The sequence below is a fragment of the Rhinopithecus roxellana genome, chromosome 10 (genome assembly GCF_007565055.1).
Source record: "Rhinopithecus roxellana isolate Shanxi Qingling chromosome 10, ASM756505v1, whole genome shotgun sequence".
Lineage (NCBI taxonomy): Eukaryota > Metazoa > Chordata > Mammalia > Primates > Cercopithecidae > Rhinopithecus > Rhinopithecus roxellana.
In genome coordinates, this window is record NC_044558.1 from 58,007,557 (window position 1) to 58,022,142 (window position 14,586).

Genomic DNA, 14,586 nt, shown 5'->3' on the forward strand with positions numbered 1-14,586 from the left:
GGGTTTCACCGTGTTAGCCAGGAAGGTCTTGATCTCCTGACCTCGTGATCCACCCACCTTGGCCTCCCAAAGTGCTGGGATTACAGGCGTAAGCCACCGCGCCCAGCGTTTTTTTTTTGTTTTTTTTTTTTTTTTGAGACAGAGTTTTGCTCTGTTGCCTAGGCTGGAGTGCAGTGGCACAATCTCGGCTCACATTCACCTCCCGGGTTTAAGAGATTCTCCTGCCTCAGCCTCCTTTGTAGCTGGGATTACAGGCGCCCACCACCACACCCAGCCAATGTTTGTATTTTTAGTAGATATGGGGTTTCACCATGTTGGCCAGGCTGGTCTCAAACTCCTGACCTCTGAAAGTGCTGGGATTACAGGCATGAGCCACAGCGCCCGGCCAGTATGTAGCTTCTAAAATCTTTGTAACTATCTTATTTAGGAACAAAATGGGAGACAGGTTTGCCTGACCCAATTCCCAGCTTGACTTTTCCCTTTGGCATAGTGTGTTTGGCATCCTAAGATTTATTTTCCTTTCAGAATATTAACAGACTAAAAACTAAAAACTGCATTATCCTCTCAATAGATGCAGAAAAGACATTTAATACAATCCAATACCCATTCCTTTTTTTTTTTTTTTTTTTTTGATGTGGAGTCTTGCTCTGTCACCCAGGCTGGAGTGCAGTGTCATGATCTCGGCTCACTGCAACCTCCCGGGTTCAAGTGATTCTCCTGCTTCAGTCTCCTGAGTAGATGGGGTTACAGGCACGTGCCACCACATGTGGCTGATTTTTGTATTTTTGGTAGAGATGTGGTTTCACCATGTTGGCCAGGCTGGTCTACGAACTCCTGACTTCAGGTGATCCACCCACCTCGGCCTCCCAAAGTGCTGGGATTACAGGTGTAAGCCGGTATCCATTCTTAATGTAGGTTGAGCATTCCTAATCCAAAATCCAAACTCTGAAATGCTCTGACATTTGAAACTTATTTTTTTTCTTATCATACCCCGACTGGTCTGAAAATCTGAAACTTTTTGAGTAAACATGACTCAAAGGAAATGCTTATTGTAGCATTTCAGAATTCTGATTTTCTGATTAGGGATGCTCATATAAAGTATAATGCAAATATTCCAAAGTCCAAAAAATGTCTGAAATCCAAAACACTTCTGGTCCCAAGCATTTTGGATAAGAAATATTAAACATGTAAAAACATCTAGCTGGCCAGGCAGTGGCTCACACCTATAATCCCAGCACTTTGGGAGGCCGAGATGGGAGGATCACTTGAGACAAGGAGTTCAAGACCAGCCTGGACAATGTGGTGAGATCTCATCTCTTATCAAAAAAAAATTTTTTTTAAATTAACCGTGTGTGGTGGTGTAAGTCTGTATAGTCCCAGCTACTCTGGGGGCTAAGATGGGAGGATTGCTTGAGCCCAGGAGGTCAAGGCTGCAGTGAGCTATTGTTGCACTACTGCACTCCAGTCTGGGCAACAGAGCAGCACTCTGTCTTAAAAAAAAAAAAAAAAAAAAAATTCAGCTGACTAGGAATAGAAAGCGTGAAGAATTTGGCCTTGCCCAAGGAAAGGCCTGGCTGTTGTCCCTGGTTTCTGAGAGGTAGCCTCTAAAGCCATGGAATTCCCAAAGTGGTAAAATATCTCTCAAGTTGGGCACTGTGGTGTGCACCCAGCTACTCAGGATGCTGAGGTGGGAGGATCACTTGAGCCCAGAAGTTTGAGGCTGCAGTAAGCTCTGATCACATCACTGCACTTCAGCCTGGGTGACAGACTGAGACCCTGTCTCTTTAAAAAAAAAGATATATATATATCTTTGTTATTCATGTGGGCCCCTAAGATTATATCTGATAGTTTATGCTAATGAGGTGAATCAAGATGGGCTCCTTGATGGATCTCACCATGATACCGTCCTAACTTCCAGGGATAGGGGAGGGAGATGGGAGACTGAGTTCAACCACCATCATGCTTGTATAATGAAAACTCCAATAAAAACTCTGGACACTGAAGTTAGGACGGGCTTCCTGGATTTGCAACACTCCGTGTGTGCTTTCACACATCAATGCTGAGAGGATAACATCTCCTGATGACAATGAAAGCTTTGCATTTGGAATCCTCCTAGACTCTGCTCTATGTGCCCCTTCCCATGGCTGATTTTAGAGTATCCTTTCCCTGGAATAAACTGTGACCATGAGAATAATAGGTAGCTTTCACTGAGTTCTGTCACTTCTTTTTTTTTTTGAAATGGAGTCTCGCTTTGTCACCCAGGCTGGAGTGCAATGGCACGATCTCAGCTCACTGCTCCGCCTCCCGGGTTCAAGCAATTCTCCTGCCTCAGCCTCCTGAGTAGCTGGGACTACAGGCATGTGCCACCACACCCAGCTAATTTTTGTGTTTTTATTAGAGATGGGATTTCACCATGTTGGCCAGGCTGGTCTCGAATTCCTGAAGAAGAAAAATCTAAAACTGCCTTGGCCTCCCAAAGTGCTGGGATTACAGGTGTGAGCCACCACATCTGGTCTAAGTTCTGTCACTTCTTCAGTGAATTATTCGACTGGAGGGTGGTTTTGAGAAAACCCCAGACTTGCAGCTGCTATCAGAAGTAAGGACAGTATTGTGGAGGACTGGGTTTGGCTAACTTGGGGGTAGAAGGCAACTTTCTCAACCTCATGGGAGCATATACAAAACAATCATCTCCAACTGTAAACATCTATATTTGAAAAGTAGAAAGATCTCAAATCAATTAACTAAACTTCTACCCTAAGACACTGGAAAAAGAGCAAACTAAACCTAAAGCAAGAAGAATGAAAGAAAAACATATATTAGAGTTTAAATTAATGAAACAGGCAACAGAAAAACACTAAAGAAAATCAACAAAATGAATAGTTGGTCCTTTGAAAAGATCAACAAGGCTAGACTGATTAAGACAAAAACAGAGAAAGGCTGGGTATGGTGGCTCACATCTGTAATCCCAGTCCTCTCTGAGGCTGAGGTGGGAAGATCACTTAAGGCCAGGAGTTCAAGACCAGCCTGGGTGTGCTCTCTTTGGCAGCACATATACTAAAATTGGAACAATACAGAGAAGATTAGCATGGCCCCTGCACAAGGATAATGTGTAAACTTTTGAAGTGTTCCATATTTTTTAAAATTTTAAAATTAAGAAAATATATATGTATATGTCTAAATTATAAAATTTAAAATATATATATACCTGTAAAAAAGTATATATATATAAATTATAACATTAAAATATGTATATATATTTGGGAGGCCAAGGCAGGTGGATTACTTGGTGGAGTTTGAGACTAGCCTGGCCAAAATAGTGAAACATGGTCTCTACTAAAATTACAAAAAAAAGGCTGGGCACAGTGGCTCACGCCTTTAATCCTAGCACTTTGGGAGGCCGAGGCGGGTGGATCACGAGGTCAGGAGATCGAGACCATCCTGGCTAACACGGTGAAACCCTGTCTCTACTAAAAATACAAAACATTAGCCAGGCGCGGTGGCGGACGCCTGTAGTCCCAGCTACTTGGGAGGCTGAGGCAGGAGAATGGTGTGAACCCTGGAGGCAGAGCTTGCAGTGAGCCGAGATTGTGCCACTGCACTCCAGCCTGGGCGACAGAGTGAGACTCTGTCTCAAAAAACAAAACAAAACAAACAAACAAAAAAAAATTTAGCCGGATGTGGTGACACATGCTTGCAATCCCAGCTACTCTGGAGGCTGAGGTGGGAAGATCACTTGAATACACACACACACACACACACACACACACACACACACACACACATATATATATATATAGAGAGAGAGAGACTCCATCGCTCCAAAAAAATGAAAAAAAAAATTAGCAAGTTATGATGACATGTACCTGTAGTCCTAGCTACCTGGGAGGCTGAGGCAGGAGGATTGCTTGAGTCCAGGAGTTCAAGGTTACAGTGAGCTACAATCACACTACCGCACTCCAGCCTGAGTGACAGAATGAGATCCTGTCTCTCTAAAACAAGAACAGAAACAAAAAACGGAGAAGACTCAAATTATACTAAACTCAGGAATGAAAGAGGGAGCATTACTACTGAACTTTCAAAAATAAGGAAGGTTATAAGAGAATACTATAAATGACTATGCCAACAAATTAGGTACCTTAGATGAAATAGACAAATACCTAGAAAACCACAAACTACTGAAATTGATTCAAGGAGAAATATAAATTCTGAATAGACCTATAATAAACAGAGAAAGAGTAATTGGATTAGTAATCTAAAAGCATTTCACAAAGAAAAGTGAAGACTTTAATTGTGAATTCTACAAAACATTAAAAACCACCAATTCTTCACAAACTCTTCCAAAAAACAAGAGAGAATTCTTCTAAACTCATCCTATGAGGGCAGTATTAATCTTGATACCAAAATAAGGCAAAAACATCAGAAGAAAACTATATACCAATATGTCTTATGAATTTAGATGCAAAAATCCTGAACTAGCAAACCAAATTCAGCAACATATAAAAAGGGTTGGCCAGACACAGTGGCTTACACCTGTAATCCCAGCACTTTGGGAGGCCAAGGCAGGCGGATCATGAGATCAAGAGATCAAGACCATCCTGGCCAACATGGTGAAACCCTGTCTCGACTAAAAATACAAAAAAATTAGCTGGGTGTGGTGGTGCATGCCTGTACTCCCAGCTACTAGGGAGGCTGAGGCAGGAGAATCACTTGAACCCAGGAGGCGGAGGTTGCAGTGAGCTGAGATCATGCCACTACACTCCAGCCTGGCAACAGGGCAAGAGTCTGTCTCAAAAAAAAAAAAAAAAAAAAAAAAAAAGAGTTACATACCATGACAAAATAGGATTTGTCTCAGAAATGCAAGGTTGGTTTGACATCCAAAATCAATTAATGTATTATGCCATATCAATAGAATAGAGGACAAAAAACACATTTCAATGTGGTCTGTTGATGACCTCAATACACACAGCCTGGCTGAGATGGTGAAATCCTGTCTCTACTAAAAATACAAAAAAAAAAAAAAAATTAGCTGGGCATGGTGATGAGCACCTGTAATCCCAGCTACTTGGGAGGCTGAGGCAGGAGAATCACTTGAACCTGGGAGGCAGAGGCTGCAGTGAGCTGAGATCGTGCCACTGCACTCCAGCATGAGTGAGAGAGTGAGACTCCATCTCAAAAAAAAAAAAAAAAAAAGAAAAGAAAAGAAAAGAAAAAACAAACTAGACATAGAAGGGGATTCTTCTCAACCTGATAAAGAGTAGCTACGAAAACCCTCTGCTAATGTCACACCTAATGATGAAACTCTAAATGTTTTCCCTCTGAGATCAGGAACAAGCCAAGAATGTCTGCTCTCCCTGCTTCTATTCAACATGGTACTGCAGGTTCTGTCCATGGCAATTAGGTAAGAAAATAAAATTTATTTCATATACAGCTGGGCACGGGGGCTCACATCTGTAATCCCAGCACTTTGGGAGGCAGAAATGGGTGGATCACTTGAGCCCAGGAGTTTAAGACCAGCCTGGGCAGCATAGTGAGACTTTGTCTCTATTTTTTAATAAATAAATAAATAAATAAATAACAGATCAACATACAAATCAGTTGTGTTTCTAGACATTAGAAATGAACGATCTAAAAATGAAATTAATAAAATAATTTTATTTACAAGGACATCAAAAAGAATAAAATACTTAGGAATCAATTTAACAAAACAAATGTAGAATGTATACTCTTTTTTTTGTTCTGTTTTGTTTTGAGACGGAGTCTTGTTCTGTCGCCAGGCTAGAGTGCAGTGGCATGATCTTGGCTCACTGCAACCTCCAACTGCCTGGTTCAAGCTATTCTCCTGCCTCAGCCTCCCAAGTAGCTGGGATTACAGGCACGTGCCACCATGCCCAACTAATTTTTGTATTTTTAGTAGAGACAGGGTTTCACCATCTTGGCCAGGATGGTCTCGATCTCCTGACCTTGTAATCCGCCTGCCTCAGCCTCCCAAAGTGCTGGGATTACAGGCGTGAGCCACTGCACCCGGCCAGAATGTATACTCTGAAAGCTACAACACATTGTGGAAATAAATTAAGGATCTAAATAAATGGAAAGACATTTCATGTTAGTGGATCTACAGAATGAACACAATCTCTCTCACCACCCCAGCTGGCTTCTTTGCAGAAATTGACAAGCTGATCTGAAATTCATTTGGAAATGCAAGAAACCCTTAATAGCCAAAACAATCTTGAAAAAAAAAGAACAAACTTAGAGAATTCACACTTCCTGATTTCAAAAAGTACTATAAAACGACAGTAGTTTCAAGACAACTTCAAAAAAGACAAATAATCCAATTTAAAAATGGGCTAAGGATTTAAATAGACATTTCTCCAAAGAAGCTATACAAATGGCCAGTAAGCACATGACAAGATGCTCAACATCATTAGTTGTGAGGGAAATACAAATCAAAACCACAATGAGATATCACTTCACATGAAGATGGCTGTAATAAAAAACAGATAATAACGAAGTGTTGGTGAGTATGCGGGAGGTTGGAACTCTCATACACTGCTGGCAGGATTATAAACCAGTGCAGCCACTTTTGAAAATGGTCTAGCAGTTCCTCAAATGATTAAATGTAGAATTATCATATGACCCAGTAATTCCACTTCCAGGTATATAGCCAAGAGAAATAAAAAACATTTGTTGAGGCAAAGAGTTATACACAAACATTCATAGCAGCTTTATTCAGAATAGCCAAAAAAGTGGAAAAAACTCAATTCCATTACTGGTGAATGGGTATATAAAATGTGGTATATCCATACAATGGAATAGAATTTGACAATAAGAAGGAACATCCAAGCACTTGTGAGTCGAAAAAAGAAATAGTCCGGGCGCGGTGGCTCAAGCCTGTAATCCCAGCACTTTGGGAGGCCGAGACGGGCGGATCACGAGGTCAGGAGATCGAGACCATCCTGGCTAATACGGTGAAACCCCGTCTCTACTAAAAAAAAACACAAAAAACTAGCCGGGCGAGGTGGCGGGCGCCTGTAGTCCCAGCTACTCTGGAGGCTGAGGCAGGAGAATGGCGTAAACCCAGGAGGCGGAGCTTGCAGTGAGCTGACATCCGGCCACTGCACTCCAGCCTGGGTGACAGAGCAAGACTCCATCTCAAAAAAAAAAAAAAAAGAAAAAAAGAAAAGAAAAGAAAAAAGAAATAAAGTACCGGGTGCGGTCTTCATTTCTTTTTTTTTTTTGAGACGGAGTCTTGCTCTGTCGCCCGGGCTGGAGTGCAGTGGCCGGATCTCAGCTCACTACAAGCTCCGCCTCCCGGGTTCACGCCATTCTCCTGCCTCAGCCTCCCGAGTAGCTGGGACTACAGGCGCCCGCCACCTCACCTGGCTAGTTTTTTTTTTTTTTTGTATTTTTTAGTAGAGACGGGGTTTCACCATGTTAGCCAGGATGGTCTCGATCACCTGACCTCGTGATCCGCCCATCTCGGCCTCCCAAAGTGCTGGGATTACAGGCTTGAGCCACCGTGCCTGGCCGCAGTCTTTATTTCTATAGGCTCACACCTGTAGTCTCAACACTCTGGAAAGCAGAGGCAGCAAACTGCTTGCCTGGGGAGTCCGAGACGAATCTGGGCAACATAGTGAGAACTTTTTCTATTAAAAAAAAATATACAAAAAAGTTAGCCAGACATGGTGGTGTCCACTTTTAGTTGCAACTACTTGGGAAGCTGAGGTGGGAGGATAGTTTGAGCCTGGGAGGTCAAGGTTGCAATGAACCATGATCAGACCATTGCACTCCAACCTGGGCAACAGAGGGAGACCTTGTCTTGAAAAACAGAAAGATAAGTGAAGTATGGTATATGCTAAAACATGATTGAATCTTCAAAACAGGTTAAGAAGAAGGCCATCTCAGAGGACCACGTAGGGTATGATTTCATTTATTGGTTGACTGTCATTTTTGAGACTGTGTCTCACTCTGTCACCAGGCTGGAGTACAGGGCCCAATGTTGACTCACTGTAGTCTCAACCTCCTGGACCCAGGTGATTCTCCCTCGCTCAGCCTCTAGAGTAGCTGGGACCACAGGCATGCACCACCATGCTTAGCTAATTTTGTTTTAAGTAGAGACGGATTTTCATCATGTTGGCCAGGCTGGTCTTGAACTCCTGAGCTCAAGCAATCTCTCTGTCTCGGCCTCCCAAAGTGCTGGAATTACACGCATGTGGCACCATGCGTGGCACTTTTTTTTTTTTTTTTTTTTTTCTGAGACAGAGTTTCACTCTTGTTGCCCAGGCTAGAGTGCAATTGCACGATCTCGGCTCACCAAAACCTCTGCCTCCTGGGTTCAAGCAATTCTCCTGCCTCAGCCTCCCGAGTAGTTGGGATTACAGGCATGTGCCACCATGCCCAGCTAATTTTGTAATTTTAGTAGAGACGGAGTTTTCTCCATGTTGGTCAGGCTGGTCTTGAACTCCCAATCTCAGGTGATCTGCCCACCTCGGGCTCCCAAAGTGTTGGGATTACAGGTGTGAGCCACCACGCCTTTTCTGTTGTTGTTGTCAGACAGAGACTCCTTTTATCGCCCAGGCTCGAGTGCAGTGGCACAATCTCAGCTCACCACAACCTCTGCCTCCCAGGTTCAAGCGATTCTCCTGCCTCAGCCTCTGGAGTAGCTGGGATCATTGGTGTGCACCACCATGCCCAGCTAATTTTTGTATTTTTAGTAGAGACGGGGTTTCGCCATGTTGGCCAGGCTGATCTTGAACTCCCCACCTCAGCCTCCCAAAGTGGTGGGATTACACGTGTGAGCCACAGTGCCCGACCTTGGCATATTCTTAAAAATTAATTAATTAATTTTGTTTTTGGAGACAAGGTCTCACTCTGTCACCCAGGCTGGAGTGCAGTGGCACTATCATAGCTCACTGCAGCCTCAAACTCCTGGTCTCCAGCAGTTCTCCTGCCTCAGCCTTCTAAATAGCTGGGACTACAGATGTGGCCGCCATACCTGGCTAATTTTTTTAATTTTTGGTAGAGATGAGTTCTTGCTATGTTGGCCAGGCTTTTGTATTTGTAAAGAAGTCATAAACAGCATTATTACCTTGGTATATCATACTGGTCTTGTTGCTGTCATTTCACGTTTAACTGGCTTTCCATCTTTCCTCCCTTCTCCCATAGTCTGGCTACACAGTGCCTCCTTGAACTGTTAGCCCACAGGAGCAACACGCTTATTCCATTCACATCCCTAACACCATGCATTCCCAAGGTCAAAGTTCTGGTCCACAACCCTTCCCTATTGCAAGCCCCATGCTTGCAAAAGAATGCAAAGTAAAGCAGGCCTCCCAGGACAGCTAGCTCCAGTGAGATGATGATGGAAAGCAGAAGGTTGTTGGTTGTCACTTTTCTGGACCTTGAAGGGAGAATCTTTTGACTTTTGCACAAGTTTTCATTTGTGTTTCCCAGTGTACTCTTGGTACGCTCTCGCTGGTCCTATTGGTTCCCCAGCTCTTTTGACATTTCTGAGCCAATCTGGTCAGTCTCTTCGGTGGCCCGGCCCAGGCTTTCGGTGCCTTGGAGAAGCATTGCCCTTTGAGACTGTAGCCTATTCGTATGCTCAATCTCTACAGCATATGTGCCATAGTTCATGACTCCTTGGTCCCCAAGCACGGCTGCAAAGATATACTTCTCGCCTCCAGGTGGAGTTGGGCAAGGTCCTTCTGTTAGTCTTGAAGCTTCGACATTGTGGGGTTATGGAAAGACAGGGGTACATAATATAATTCCTCCTCCATCTGTGCCAGCATTTTGTTTGCTTCCTGTTGCTTTTCATCAAAATCTCTGATCAACTTCTCCTCCTGGGTCCCTGCCATACCCAGCAGCCACTAGTACACCCCTCGGAGGCACATCTCGTGCAGCTGCTCAAAATGTTCCGAGGAGGTGGCGGAGAGGGGCATGGCGCAGGCAGTGCTTGAGCAGCGCCCATGAAGATTCTGGGCACTGGGCCCGCTCCTAGCTTGGCAGTCAGCAGCCCTGGCCTGTAGCCATCACCACCACTGATGCCTGATTTCATTGATGTGAAATATCCAGAATAGGCCACGCATGGTGGCTCATGCCTATAATCCCAGCACTTTAGGAGGCTGAGGTGGGCAAATCACTTGAGCACAGGAGTTCGAGACCAGCCTGGCAACATGGCAAAACCCATCTCTACAAAAAAAAAAAAAGAAAAAATTTTTAAGTACAAAAGCTATCTAGGTGTGGTGGTGAGCACTTGTGGTCTCAGCTGCTCAGGAGACTGAGGTAGGAGGATCGCTTGTGTGAGGAGTTCAATGTTGCAGTGAGCTATGATGGCACCATTGCACCCAGAAACCACTGTCTGGGTGACAGAATGAGACCCTGTCTCAAAAAAACAGAAAAACAAAAAAGAAAAGAAATATCCAGAAGGTAAATCAGTGGTTGCCCAAGGCTGGGAGGTTTTTGGGACATGGAGAGTGACTACTAGTAGGTATGAGATTTTGGGGGCCAGTGATGAAAATGTACTAACTGTGGTGATGGTTGCACAAATCTGAATATGCTAACATTATTGACTTGCATACTTAAAGTGGATGAATTGCATGATATGTGAATTCTATTTGAATAAAGCTGACCAAACCCTTTACCTAAATTTAAAAGGTACAATAAAGCACTATATTTTCAAGACTCCATACAGGTTTGTCATGTGTTAGAGTGGGTCCCTCTGATGAGAAGGGAAATAACAGGAAGGCTTGGATACTGGAGCAAATATTAAAATATGAGAGGCCCCTTTGCAGACCCATGATCGACACTTGAGTGAATGTGAGGTGAAAACCCTCAACAGTGGGGACAGGCACCTCTTTGGAGAAGTGTGGCTGTGACAGGGAGCTGAGAAGTGGGACAGCAGCCTGATGCAGCTGTGGGTGAGGAGAGGGACGGTTAGACATGGGGAGAGTAGACTAGGAGCATAGCCGGCTGCTGTTGGGAGCAATCTAGTAGAAGGGAGAATGGAGAGGTGGTGCTGGAGCTGCTGATATGATTGAGCGAGATGGTAGCAGGAGAGGGAAGAGGGCAAATTCCTTCAGTCAACAGGAAGGAATTGGGGCAGAGGAGAGCTGCTGGGGAGTTCTGTGGGCTTGGAGAGGGATGATGGGAGGAGAGAGAACGAATGAAATAATTTCTTTGGAGAATGGAAAGGAAATCCTGGCCAGGCGCGGTGGCTCATGCCTGTAATTCCAGCACTTTGGGAGGCTGAGGTGGGTGGATCACCTGAGGTCAAGAGTTCAAGACCAGCCTGGTCAACGTGGTGAAAACCTGTCGTTACTAAAAATACAAAAATTAGCCAGGTGTGGTGACATGCACCTGTAGTCCCAGCTACTTGGGAGGCTGAGGCATGAGAATCGCTTGAACCCAGAAGGTGGAGGTTGCAGTGAGCCAAAATTGCACCACTGCACTCCAGTCTGGGAGACAGAGCAAGACTCTGTCAAAAAAAAAAAAAAAAAAAAAAAAAAAAAAAAGGAAATCCTGCGTGCAGATAAAGATTAGGGTCACTGGACTTCGCTGAACCACTCATTTGAAGCCTGTGTTGTAGAACGGTGGAGTGTGTGTTATGGAAGAGGGGCTCCGCATGGTAGAGCACGAGAGGAGCGTGGATAGTAAGGTGTGGGGTGCTGCAGAGGTCATAGACACTGGCCAGCATAGATTCAGGAGGGGACCATAGGACAGCAGAGCGAGTGCTATAAGGGTCCCAGGACAGACAAGGTGATTTAGAGAAGAGAAAACACTGGGCGAAATCAAAGGGGTGAAGGGAAGGTGCCTGGAACAAGCAGTTGGGTGCAGTCTGGGGACACACAGGGGACAACACTCGCAGACTCTAGACAGGAAGAAAGGTGGCTCCCAGCAGGGCAGGAAAGTCCTGCTGGGCAGCAGCCTCACCACCCACTGCCACCCTAGGTACTTCCTGTCCCACAGCCTTCTTATCCCTAAGGATCCTGAAGGGAGGGCTGTGTGGGCACAAAGCTAATAATAAAAGGGCGTCCAAAGAGGAAGGGGTCCTGAGGCCACGCACAGATGGCGATTTCTGGTCTGACCCATCTTTACTCATCTTCAGGTGAGCTCAGTGGTGGTGTCCTGCCCGGAGTGCCTTCGGCTCCCTGCCGGTGCTTCCCGCTTAGACACAGCTGGGCTCGTCAGGGATGTACCCATGAGCGTTTCGGTGGAGGAGGCCTGGATGGAGCTCAGTCGTGTACAAGTTTCAGTACTGTGAGCTAGTAGGAAGACTAAACATAAAACTAAGAGATAATTCCCTGACATTGGGTTAATTTCCTTACCATAAAAAGAAAGTATACTTTTGAGCTGGGCACAGTGACTCACACGTGTAATCCCAGAATTTTGGGAGGCTAAGGCACGCAGATCACTTGAGTCCAGGAGTTCAAGATCAGCCTGGCCAACACAGTGAAATTCCATTTCTATTAAAAATAGAAAAAATTAGCCAGGTGCAGTGGAGCACACCTGTAATGCCAGCTACTTGGGAGGCCGAGGCAGGAGAATCTCTTGAGGGGAAATTGCAGTGAGGTGAGATCGCACTGCTATACTCCAGCCTGGATGACAGAGCAATATTTTGTCTCAAAAAAGAAAAAGAAAAGTAAGAAAGATAATTTTGGCCGGGCGCGGTGGCTCAAGCCTGTAATCCCAGCATTTTGGGAGGGCAAGACGGGCGGATCACGAGGTCAGGAGATCGAGACCATCCTGGCTAACACGGTGAAACCCTGTCTCTACTAAAAAATACAAAAAAACTAGCCAGGTGAGGTGGCGGGCGCCTGTAGTCCCAGCTACTCTGGAGGCTGAGGCAGGGGAATGGCATAAACCTGGGAGGTGGAGCTTGCAGTGAGCTGAGATCCAGCCACTGCACTCCAGCCTGGGCGACAGAGTGAGACTCCGTCTCAAAAAAAAAAAGAAAAAGAAAGATAATTTTGAAGAAGAAAAAGGGAAAAGAGGAGGGGAAGAAAGAGGGCTTGGTTTGGTATGTGCTAAAGTGGTGGTCCCTAGATCAGCAGCAAGGGCTTGCCCTGGAAACTTGTTAGAAATGCACATTCTCAGGCTTGACCCCAAACTTAATGAATCAGAAACTCCGTATTAACAAACCCCGAAGGTAGTTCTAATGCACGCTGGAGTTTGAGAACTACAGTTCTAAGGCAATTTCCACTTTTTTCCACCCTCATCTCCAAACACTTAGCCATGTTGCTGCTGGAGCCAGGCTGCAGGGTGCCAAGTAAAGGCTTAACTTAGGGTTAGAAGGGGAAAGTCCTGGTGTGCAGACCTGGTGAGGAGCTTCCTCACTCTCACTGCATGGAGACCAGCTTTGAAGCACCCAGAGCAGAGAGATCAGAACCATGGGAACACTGGAAGAATGTGACTCAGAGAGCCTTGGCCCCGCAGGGATGCGGTTCTGAGAGCTGGTTTCCCTGCCCACTAGAAAGCACAGTAGCCACTGAAAGAGGTATACGACAATTTAAACTATTAGGAGCACTTGAAGAGACTCAAGTAGTATGAAAAAAAAAAAAAAAAAAAAAAGAGGAAGAAGAAAAGAAAGAAAAAAAGGAAAAAGAGAGAAACAACTTTCTGGAACTAAAAAACATTATTTCAACAAAAGAATTAGTATACATATTGAAAGAGAGAATAGTCACTGCTAAGATTCCAATTAGTGGCTTGGAAGAACAAGCGGAAATAATATTTCAAAGCATGGAGCAAATAATATGAAGAGATGGAAATAACAAGGAAAATATGATTCTTGGAGAATAGATCCAGTAGTCCTAAAATTCAACTATATTAGTTCCAAAAGGGGAAAAAGGAATAGATGGAGGAGAGGCAATAAAGAATAGAAGAAAATTTTGCTGACCTGAAGAAATATCTGAGCTTAAAGACTGAAAGGAAACAGGAAGATACAACAAGAAAAGACATACACACAGGCATGAAACTCCCAAACTTCAAGGTTAAAGAAAAACATTTTCAAGTTTTTAGACAGAAAGAGCAAGTTATCTACAAAAGGAAACAAATCACATTGGTATAGGACTTTTCATCTGCAACACTGGAAGCTCAAAGTGGGAAAACTGAGAGAAATAGATGACTACACAGGAATCTTTCTTTTTCTTTTTTTTTTTTTTTGAGATGGAGTCTCGCTCTGTTGCCCAGGTTGGAGTGTGGTGGTGCAATCTCGGCTCACTGCAACCTTCGCCTCCCTGCAACCTTCGCCTCCCAGGTTCAAGTGATTCTTCTGCTTCGGCTTCCTGAGTAGCTGGGATTACAGGTGTGCACCACCACTCCCGGCTAATTTTTGTATTTTTAGTAGAGATGGGGTTTCACCATGTTGGTCAGGCTGGTCTCAAACTCCTGACTTTGTGATCCACCTGTCTCAGCCTCCCAAAGTACTGGGATTACAGGCGTGAGCCACTATGCCTGGCCAGGAATTTTTTTTTATTTATTTATTTTTGAGACTGAGTCTTGTTCTGTCGCCCAGGCTGGAGTGCAGTGGTGCAATCTCGGCTCACTGCAACCTCCGCCTCCCAGGTTTAAGTGATTATCCTGCCTCAGCCTCCC

General features: G+C 44.6%; 1 non-coding gene and 1 pseudogene across 1 annotated transcript; one reads left to right on the forward strand and one right to left on the reverse strand.

Annotated features, from left to right (window-relative positions):
* The first annotated feature begins 3,030 nt into the window (after positions 1–3,030).
* On the forward strand, positions 3,031–3,137 carry LOC115900260. The gene has a single exon (XR_004059915.1). It is a non-coding gene; the product is annotated as a U6 spliceosomal RNA (small nuclear RNA).
* Positions 3,138–9,114: 5,977 nt separating this feature from the next.
* LOC104670666 lies at positions 9,115–9,935 on the reverse strand (annotated as a pseudogene).
* Positions 9,936–14,586: the final 4,651 nt, after the last annotated feature.